The sequence below is a fragment of the Physeter macrocephalus genome, chromosome 18 (assembly GCF_002837175.3).
Source record: "Physeter macrocephalus isolate SW-GA chromosome 18, ASM283717v5, whole genome shotgun sequence".
Lineage (NCBI taxonomy): Eukaryota > Metazoa > Chordata > Mammalia > Artiodactyla > Physeteridae > Physeter > Physeter macrocephalus.
The window spans coordinates 106,835,701-106,845,081 of NC_041231.1; the positions used below are offsets into that span (position 1 = coordinate 106,835,701).

General features: G+C 46.7%; 1 protein-coding gene and 1 long non-coding RNA gene across 5 annotated transcripts in view; both read left to right on the forward strand.

Annotated features, from left to right (window-relative positions):
- Window positions 1–9,381, forward strand: part of MYLK4 (myosin light chain kinase family member 4) — a 93,922-nt gene that overhangs the window by 52,935 nt on the left and 31,606 nt on the right. The gene's annotated exons all lie outside the window — the stretch shown is intronic.
- The window catches only part of LOC129391495 (uncharacterized), a 19,085-nt gene continuing 12,831 nt past the window's right edge, over window positions 3,128–9,381 (forward strand). The window contains exons 1-4 of the long non-coding RNA XR_008615676.1: window positions 3,128–3,338; window positions 4,832–5,421; window positions 6,730–6,800; window positions 7,485–7,987. This is a non-coding gene — a long non-coding RNA (uncharacterized lncRNA). The remainder of the gene's footprint in view (window positions 3,339–4,831; window positions 5,422–6,729; window positions 6,801–7,484; window positions 7,988–9,381) is intronic.

Consider the following 9,381-nt stretch of genomic DNA (forward strand, 5'->3'; position numbering starts at 1 on the left):
TTAAAAAATTATTTGTTGTTCATCTGAATTTGAATTTAACTGGGCATCCTATGTTTTCATTTGCTAGGTCTGACAAGTCTAAGCCTTTAGAAAATGTTGAAGGGAGGGTTCCACTCCAGAGACTTGGATACAGTTGGCCTGGAATGGGACACCAGGGCTGGTATTTTTCAGAGGCTCTCCAGGTGATTCTGTGGTGCAGCTGGGGTTGCAGGTCACTGCCCTGTAATGTGCATTTCGACCTTGAACCTGTTCTCAGGACCTTCAGTTGTAAGCGTCCGCCTCCTTTCCAAGGTATCCTGGCCCTTAGCTTCCCACAGGCTGACCTCAGGGATCAGTGGACCCACAGGCTTGGGGTGAAGCAGGAAATGCTAGGCAGTCTTGACCTCTCTGCCCTTCCTTAGACAGAGGAGCTTTATTCTAGGAAATTCTCCCTATTAGAATTCTTGGGAAATGAAGTGTCTCTGCCCAGCCACTGGGCTCCTTTCTGTACATCAGGCCATTGCGTGAAGCTGATCCTGACCTCTACATGGTTCTCAGATGTGTAGCTCCCCCTGTGGGCGCCCTGAGTTCTCATGTGAGCCTCCTACACCTGAGTCCCCAGACTAGAGCACCCCATCTCCCAAGGAGACCCCAGATATTAGGACCAGGCTTTGCTGGTCCCCATTTCAAGTTTCGTTGTGTGTGTCAGAGCCGAGTCTAGATCTTGACCTTGTTGGGCTCCCCCCTAGAGACTATTGCTGCACCCTGGGACCCAAGCTTAGCATCGGGGCCCTATTCACCATGAACAGACCTTTCAGCATTTGTTTTCCCATTTGGAATTCACAGCAGTGTTTCTCTGGATTCCCATTTGTTTTTCTGTGCTCGCTTGTTGGAGTCCTGGTACTAGTAGCATGCCTAAACGGTGGAGCTTGCCATGGCCTTGGGTCTAAGGTTGGTGAGCCTCCTCTGAGGGCTGTGCCCGGTGGGAGGATGGGGACTTTAGTGCAAGGCTCAGGCCTGGCCCTGGCTTGTTTTCAGCTGGACCCTGTGGCTCCCCGGCAGACCTACACTTAAGACCGTCACAGCGCTGTTGACAGAGCCTGGAATCACTGAAGGCAAGCCAGGCAAGGTGTAAGATGTTGGGTTTTATTTTAGGTTTGTACCGTTTGAAAGCCTTATAGCATGGCAAAATGTTGAGATCTGGCAATCATTGGGATTATGGGATTAAAGACAGAATTCTGAGATCATTTGTATAGAGTTTAGCTGAAAGTGTCGGTGAGTTCTCCAAGGAGAATAAACCAGGGCTCAGTGCTCATAGATGTCAAATACACTAGTGGACGGAGAAGCCTGGTAGATGAAGGCCAAAGCAGGAAGAAAGGCCAAACAGCTCTCAGTTCCTGATCACGCGTAAATCATGAGGACCACTTATGGGATGCGGTGAAAGCGTCGTCTAAGAGAATGGGCACCATCTGAAACCTGAGAGGCACATGGCTTACAAAGGGAGGTTTCAGATGTTAACTTTTAGATATTTTTACAAGTGCCCTACCAGAGGTGCTCATTTAGAACGAAACCAGATAGTGTTTTCAAGGATGTGAGCTGTGTAGGGAAAATACTGAGGTGTCGCAGCCAGAAGAAAAACCCAGTCTTAATAAAGACTTCTGCACTGAGGGAGCCGGGTGGGGAGGAGAGCAGAACTTTTCATTGGAGTTGGAGGACGAAGTAAGAAGCCAAAATATTAAGTGGAAGGAACATACAGTCCTGAATATAAACAAGACACAGCCCTGTGAGAAGCTGAGAGCTGGCAGAGTCCCTGAGCATCTTAGTACCTAATTAACTCCTGGGCTGCCTGAGGCTAATGAGACTGATGGCTTAGGTCACAGCGCATCTGAGAGTGGACAACTCCTTCTGTGCTGTCACTGGAGGGAATGGGAAGGTGAAACGTGATTTTTTTTCCTTTTTTCACAGCCAAAAGTCATGGTGACAAAGGCTACATTGTATGGCAAATCTGTGACGTTAAACTTTGATTAAGAAAAGATCAACTCTTTGGTAACCTCTGAAAAAATGATTTGAAAAACTATTGAAAGAGAAGGTAACAAAATGTAATGCTTGAAGGCAAATTTTAAAAACAGAGTTTTCATAAAAGAATATCACTCGTAAGAACACATTTCTATTATTTCCAAGCACAAGTATGTTTATAGATTCAGTCAACTTTCCCAAGTTTTTTTTTTTTCAGTTTGGAGCTGGTGTTCTTTGATTAGTACTTGAATTTAGTAAGGAAACTTATTTTAACATTATTCATTATTAAAATAAAACATTGTTTAGAGGACGTATGTTTACATATAGGGTTAGGATAATTCTATCAAAATTCTTATTTTTAAATTTTAATAAAGATATTAGATCATCTAGGGGGAAAAGGTTATGTACACTTTGCAGACGTGAATTCGGTTAAATCAGTGTTGATGGGACCAAGATTTAATAAAAATATGGATGATTATGAAATGCATATAAATGGTATGCTATTTCATTAAAAATTATATATCTGTATTATAAAATAAACTAGTCTTAGTTATTTAATCACTTGAAAAAAACCCCTAGATTTTAGGATTTTGAGTTGAGGAATTTTTTGCAGCTGGAGTCCTCATTTTATAGAATGTGGATTTTTATAGGAGTTGTAATCCTCATCTGGTTAATTTTCTTTAAAATTAAAAAGAAAAAAACCCTGCATTTGACTCTGACATTAATTGTCATAACTTTTAGTAGAGAAAAAATTTTGAGGTGATACTAACTAAGACTAGAAGTCATAAAAAGTACTTAATATTTTTTATAACATCTACCTGGAAACTGAACTTATTTATTTTTAAATAATGCTACTTCTCTATTGAATAGGAAAAGTTGATGCCAATACGAGTAGTTTTGTGGGAGTGAATAGAAAATGGACAATAGAATAGCAAAGTAATAGCATGTAAAGAAATTTTCATGTTCAGATTTGACCAATGTTGCTATAGTAAGTTATATATTTGTGTAAATGTACTCCACCAATAATGAGGTCAGTCTGAAAACTATATTGCTTATAACTGAATTAAATCAAAATGAAAAATTTTACAGTGATTGTTAAATGCCAAATTGAACTGGTCTCGTTAAATGTGAAATTCAAGTATATTTAGACTATTGCCTAAATTTTAATACATGAAACTAATGAGATGTGACCAGAATAGATGGAAAAAGTTACTTTTTTTTTTTTTCTTTTAGCAGCTTCTCATTTCAGTTTAGATGTATTTTCTGGAATCTGATGAGATAGCCTAGCCTGTGAGCATGAAGCATGCTGTGCCTCTCAGTTAACAGAGGAAAAGAGCAAACAGGTATCGGCCCCTGTGGGGTTTTTTTTTTTTTTTTTTTTTTTTTGCGGTACGCGGGCCTCTCACTGCTGTGGCCTCTCCAGTTGCGGAGCGCAGGCTCCGGACGCGCAGGCTCAGCGGCCATGGCTCACGGGCCCAGCTGCTCCGCGGCACGTGGGATCCTCCCGGACCGGGGCACGAACCCACGTCCCCGGCGTCGGCAGGCGGATTCTCAACCACTGCGCCACCAGGGAAGCCCCGGCCCCTGTGGTTTTATATGAGCATTTTGCTCATGACTTTTACCTAAGGGGGTTACCTTTGTGTGTCAGTCAGGTTCACAAAGAAGAAAGAGTTCATTAAGCACGTTGAGGGGGGCACAGCTGAATGGAGGGAATGTAGATGGAGTACGGTTTTATACGAGATTCCTAACTGAAAACAGACTGCAATCCTACTCTTGGAATACCCATGACTGCACTTTGCAGCTGTGGTTGTGCAGTGCTGCACCGAGGCCGGCTGTCACCTCCTCAGAGGCATTCAGTTATTTACTGCTCTTCTGGGCGTAGTCTGGCAAACGATCTCCGGGAAGGTGGACGGGCAAGTGTGCGCTGTTTTTGCTTCCTATGGCAGTACACGACACAGGATTTTGCTCTCCTGAAACCCACAGAGAGTTCCATGCGGGGCCCCAATGGGCCAAGGGAAGCAGACCAGCCCCTTCTTAGTCCTCAGGCCCTGTCCAGTGCAAGCCTAGAGACTCTCTTTAGATGCCTCCTGCACGTGCTAATCGAGTTTCCTTAATCCTGTCCATTATTGTGTCTTATTTGAGAAGAAGTTTTTCCTCCAAACAAAAATAGGCACTATGTCCTTCTCACTCTGGCAAACCGATACCATAACACAGGTTAATGCTTATGCATATACCAATTCCTAACATAAATTCATCTATAGTTGCCTCTTCTTCTAAAAGTCACAGAAAACTGCTGCGTAATAACAAATGGGATATTGAGAACTGTGTATACATTTGGAATATGTACTGTGGTGGGTGGATGTTTAGTGAGAGAAAACGAGAACAGATTCTGTACTCCATGGAGCCCTATTAACACTTTTAAGGATGAAGGTGTTGTAGGAGGAACCACCAGTATTATCCAGAGCCACCCCTTTTAGCAGAAACGTTTCAAATATTATTAAAATCTCCTATAATTGGGTGGAATTGGGAAGAATCTTGTTTTTCTCATTTTCAATTGAGCTGATTGGACTACATGCCCTTCAGAGTCTCTTCAAATTCTAAATAGATTTTATGATTTAGTAAGTTTTCTATTTCTTTGTCTTATTTTGAACTGTTAAAATACTGGGTTCTTTTGTGGTAAATTGTGTGGTTGGGAATACAGAACAGTTATGTATCTAACCCACCTGACTGTGCAGCAAACTACTTCCATTATCTTAATTTCTTTTTAAAATCTAATTTAAACCTGTGATGTTTCGTCTAAGCTGATTTTTCCTGTTTCTCCTGGTTCTGCCTTCAGCCATTGTGGAAAATAAAGAGCTGATTTCCATAATGAAAATTGCTACCTTTTCGCTTGTATTGGTTTTGTTCATTGACGCAGCAATCTCTCACCTTGGCAAACAAGAGAATGTTATTCTTATTTGAATCAGTGAATGAAGCTCCCTGTTTAAACAAGGAGGACAGGCTCATTGCCAAGGCTGCCCGAGACTACAAATTTGCAAAGGAGCTGATGTGCGCGTCTTACAAGCCCATCCCCACGTCACTGCCTCTGAGCGATGCTGGGGAAGAAACAGGACTAACCCACCACCTCCCTTCACCTTGGAGAGGGGGAAATGGGCCTCTGTTGATAAGGTTCCCAAGAGACTGCCCCCTCCCCGTGCAGTGGGGAGAAGCCAACACCATTGAAGCAACGCCCCGCCGGCTGAGAAATGGAAAATTAATATCACGCAGCCAAACAAACAAGCACACTACTTTCTACGATCTGCCCTAAAGACATTTCCACGCAGGCATCTGGTTACTACTAAACCATCATCGCAACAGGAGATAGATTCCAAGGGTGACGGTACTTGAAAAAGCCCCCAAGTAGCGGTTTCGTGCCAGCAGACAAAGGTTTGGAGTGTGCTCTTTAACTCTACCAAGTTGTAGTCTAGATCCTGTGGCATCGTAGACTTTGAGAGCTGAAGGGGCATTAGAATAGCGTATAGGCTGGCTCCTTAATCCCAGGACAAACACAGTGAAGGACTTCAGTGTCAAAGGCAAAGGCATTGATTTAGCAACTATTTTAGTGTTGAGCTAGGTTATGTACAAGAAATTTAATCAGACATTTCAAAGGAAATAACTGCTGCTCAATCTTGCCTTCAGGCAAAATTGTTTCATAATCCCAATGAAGTAAAATGTAGCAATGCTGATACTCTAACCTCTTCTCGGTTCCCATCATCGGAAGTGTTCATTAAGTGTCTCTGAAGCATGTTAAGGAAGTTATGGTCAATACAGAGGTATGAATAATAGATCTGAAATATATACATTAAGCAAATGATTTTTATTAGGTATGAGACATTTGTTGAGACAGTGGTAAAATGATACGTAACTGGTGACACAACGGTCTGAGCAGAGCATGGGCTTTCTCTCAGAGGTACAGGCCCACAAAGCCCACTACGTGAGCGTGGGGACTTCTAGGTGGCCCAGGAGCCTGGGAGCTGGACGTCTAGCCTCATACTGAGGAGGATATAATAAATAGGTCATCCCTCAAGATAACATTTTATACCGGTGACTGAGGTGCTCGCAAATACCGTCTGGCATCAGCACCCCCCCTTACTAATCGATCGATCGATCAATTAATCAATTGATCAAGCACAGAGTTAGACGCTAAGGATGCCGAGGTGTCTAGGCAGGGTCGCTATGATAAATGCATGATAGATGCACAGCCAACACACATGGAAGAAAGGCTGACTCCTCGTTCAGTATAAGGCTAAGGGAAGGAGTGTTTCAAGGGAGAATTCACAACGGGAAACCTTCTTGGGTACGGTGTTGAATAATGAGTAGAAATTCCGTATGGTTCCTCAAAGTATGGCCCCTGGACCACTTACATCAGAATCACTTACAGAGTTCCTCGGGCTCCAACCCAGAGCTACTAGTTAAGGCTCTCTGGGGCAGGAGCTTAGTAAACTGCAGAACCACTGCCCCAAGGCCGAAGGCAGCAAAGGAGGTGCTGGTAGAAACACCCACGTCCTCTGCACTCATCACCCACGGCTCTAGCCTTGACTGTCAAGGCACACTTTCCAATTTCCCACTAATGATAACTCGTAGGGGTAGCAAAAATAAAATTACAAGCCTTTATTCAACTATTGCAAACTGTGTAGCCAGGAGTCTGCTCTTGTGGCCAGGAGCACTCATGTTTTGTCCCTGTTCCCTGTGCAGGACTGAGTTGAATAACGGAGTTCAGTCAATCGCCCATCGGAGCAGGGACCCGGAGGTCCCCGCCCCGCCAGGTACGGACTCCCGAGTTGTTGGGTCTTAGGAAGGTCCAGAGGCTGGCAGGGCGGCTGGGTCAGGAGCTGCGGGGGGACCCCTGGAGGTTGCAAGACATCCACTATTTACCAACCAGTATTGAAGCATTTCCCTATTTTAATAACTGGTATAAGTGCCCGCTGAGGGCTTCCCTGGTGGCGCAGTGGTTGAGAGTCCGCCTGCCGATGCAGGGGACGCGGGTTCGTGCCCCGGTCCGGGAAGATCCCACGTGCCGCGGAGCGGCTGGGCCCGTGAGCCACGGCCGCTGAGCCTGCGCGTCCGGAGCCTGTGCTCCGCAACGGGAGAGGCCACAGCAGTGAGAGGCCCGCGTACCGCCAAAAAAATTAAAATAAAATAAAATAAGTGCCCGCTGAATAGTTTCCCGTACTTCCACAATAAGACGAAAGACAGTGAGATAAAAACACCAAGAGTTCAGTAAGGTATTTATGTTCTCCGTAAATTGAGGGTTTAAGGCTACCTTAGGAGTAAAAGCACAGACAACTAGACTGTATCAGAGGCCATGTACTGTCTGTGTGCTTCTAAATTTTTGTTTCATAAGAACTGGGCTAAATAAAATTACTTTTGTTCCTTTTAAAGTTGATAGTCAGCTTGCTATAACCAAGTTACAGCACTTGTGTTAATAATCCTAACTGTGTTCTTTGCAGGTTGGAGCGGATCAGAACATATCCCTAATTCTCTAGAGTTCCCACGGTGACAGTTTTCATTGTCCCTGTCTTAGCTGGGGTGGCTGTAACAAAATGCCGTAGCCTGGGCGGCCTGAACAACAGACGTTTGTCTCTCACAGTTCTGGAAGCTGAAGGCCTGAGGTTGGGGGCCAGCACGGTCGGGCTCCGATGAGGGCCCTCTCTCGGGCTGCAGGCGGCCGCCTTCTCCGTGTCCCCACATGGCAGAGGGACAGAGGAAGACCCTGATGCCTTCCTCTTCTTATAAAAACACTAATCTCATTGTCTGACCCCGCCCTCAGGACCTCATCTAAACCCGATCACTTCCCAAAGGCCCCGCCTCCTAATACATTCATCCTGGGAGTTAGGGCTTCAGTATATGAATTTTGTAGGGACGCAAACGTTCAGTCTGTAGCAGGACCTTTACACCTCAATGCTGCTTTTCTCTGTGGCCAGAGCTCCCGCCATCAGTGGAGACCCCAGAGGTGAGTGGACAGTTCTCGGCACGTGGTATCGAGGCTGGCATTCTCTTCTGAGTCCCTGGGAGGACCCCTGGGTCGGTGTCAAGATTCTGGACGTTCTGCGGAAGTCACTAGTATTCAACGCGGTGCTGGATTCCCCCGCCTACGCTCCTCAAGGCCACTGGCTTCCAGGCCAGCTGAGCCGTGTCTTGGCTCCGCCCCCTTTCCCTCCTGCCCCCCCTGAGCTTCCCCAAGTGTGGCATTCGCTCTTCGCGGATGGGGGCAGGATTCAAATCAACGCGAGAGGCCGTGTAAAGCGTCTCGACGCCAGGTCATTGCGTGTGTTACCTAGGCCAGCGCTTCTCCAGTGCTAGCGTTCACGGGAGCCTTGCGGGGACCGGTGAAAGCGCAGGCTCTGATCTGGTGGGGGAGGCGGGGCTGACAGCCTGCATCTCTAACAGGCTGCCAGGCGGTGCTGGCCAGGGACCTGCTTTGAGTAGAAGGGACCAGACAACTAAATGTTTGGAGATAGTCGTAACAGATGGGTTTATATCTACAGGGTTTGTATTACAGTCCACATTCAGAGACTTTTTAAGAGCTTTGCAGCTTCTCACTGTTTTTCAGAGATAGCCTTTGAAAGCCACTTTGCTTTGTAATGTGCTTTCAAAATTTGCTGCCCTGGGGAAGCTGTGGAAAGGCGAAACGTGAGGTTAAATATTTCGTTCAGTGAATCTAAGTTCAGACCTCTGAACTTCCCTTTCCGCCAAGGGACCGACAGTCCCTCCCTTGGGGAACACTGGGCCCCCCGGGAGGTGCCCACCTCCGAGAAGGCCCGTGGGGGGCATGGGCTGAACCGCCCAGCGCTTACTCGGAGCAGGAGACAGGGGATGGAGTGATAAAAGCGAACCGAAAACAAAAATTAAAAAGCAGACTGAGAACACCATGTGAAAACGAATCCTTACAAAACTGTCTGCAGCGGGGAGAAATCAAAAACACACACACACACACACACACACACACACACACACACACACACCCCGCCGTTCCTCAGTGACTTTGCCGACCGGTCTGAAGTTTCGGGGTGTTCAGACACACCTCCGTGTGGAGGGTGTAAATAATTCTGCGCCCTGGAAGGTAGTGTTCTTCCACTTCAGCCCGAGTCTGCCCTCCTCTGCTCACCTCCATTTTGGTGGAGGAATTAAATCACTTGCCATGACTACATTTTGACCAGCAGGCCGGGCGGAGGGTCCCGGGCGGAGGGTCCGGGCGGAGGGTCCGGGCGGAGGGTCCGGGCGGAGGGTCCGGGCGGAGGGTCCGGGCGGAGGGTCCGGGCGGAGGGTCCGGGCGGAGGGTCCGGGCGGAGGGTCCGGGCGGAGGGTCCGGGCGGAGGGTCCGGGCGGAGGGTCACGGGTGGAAGA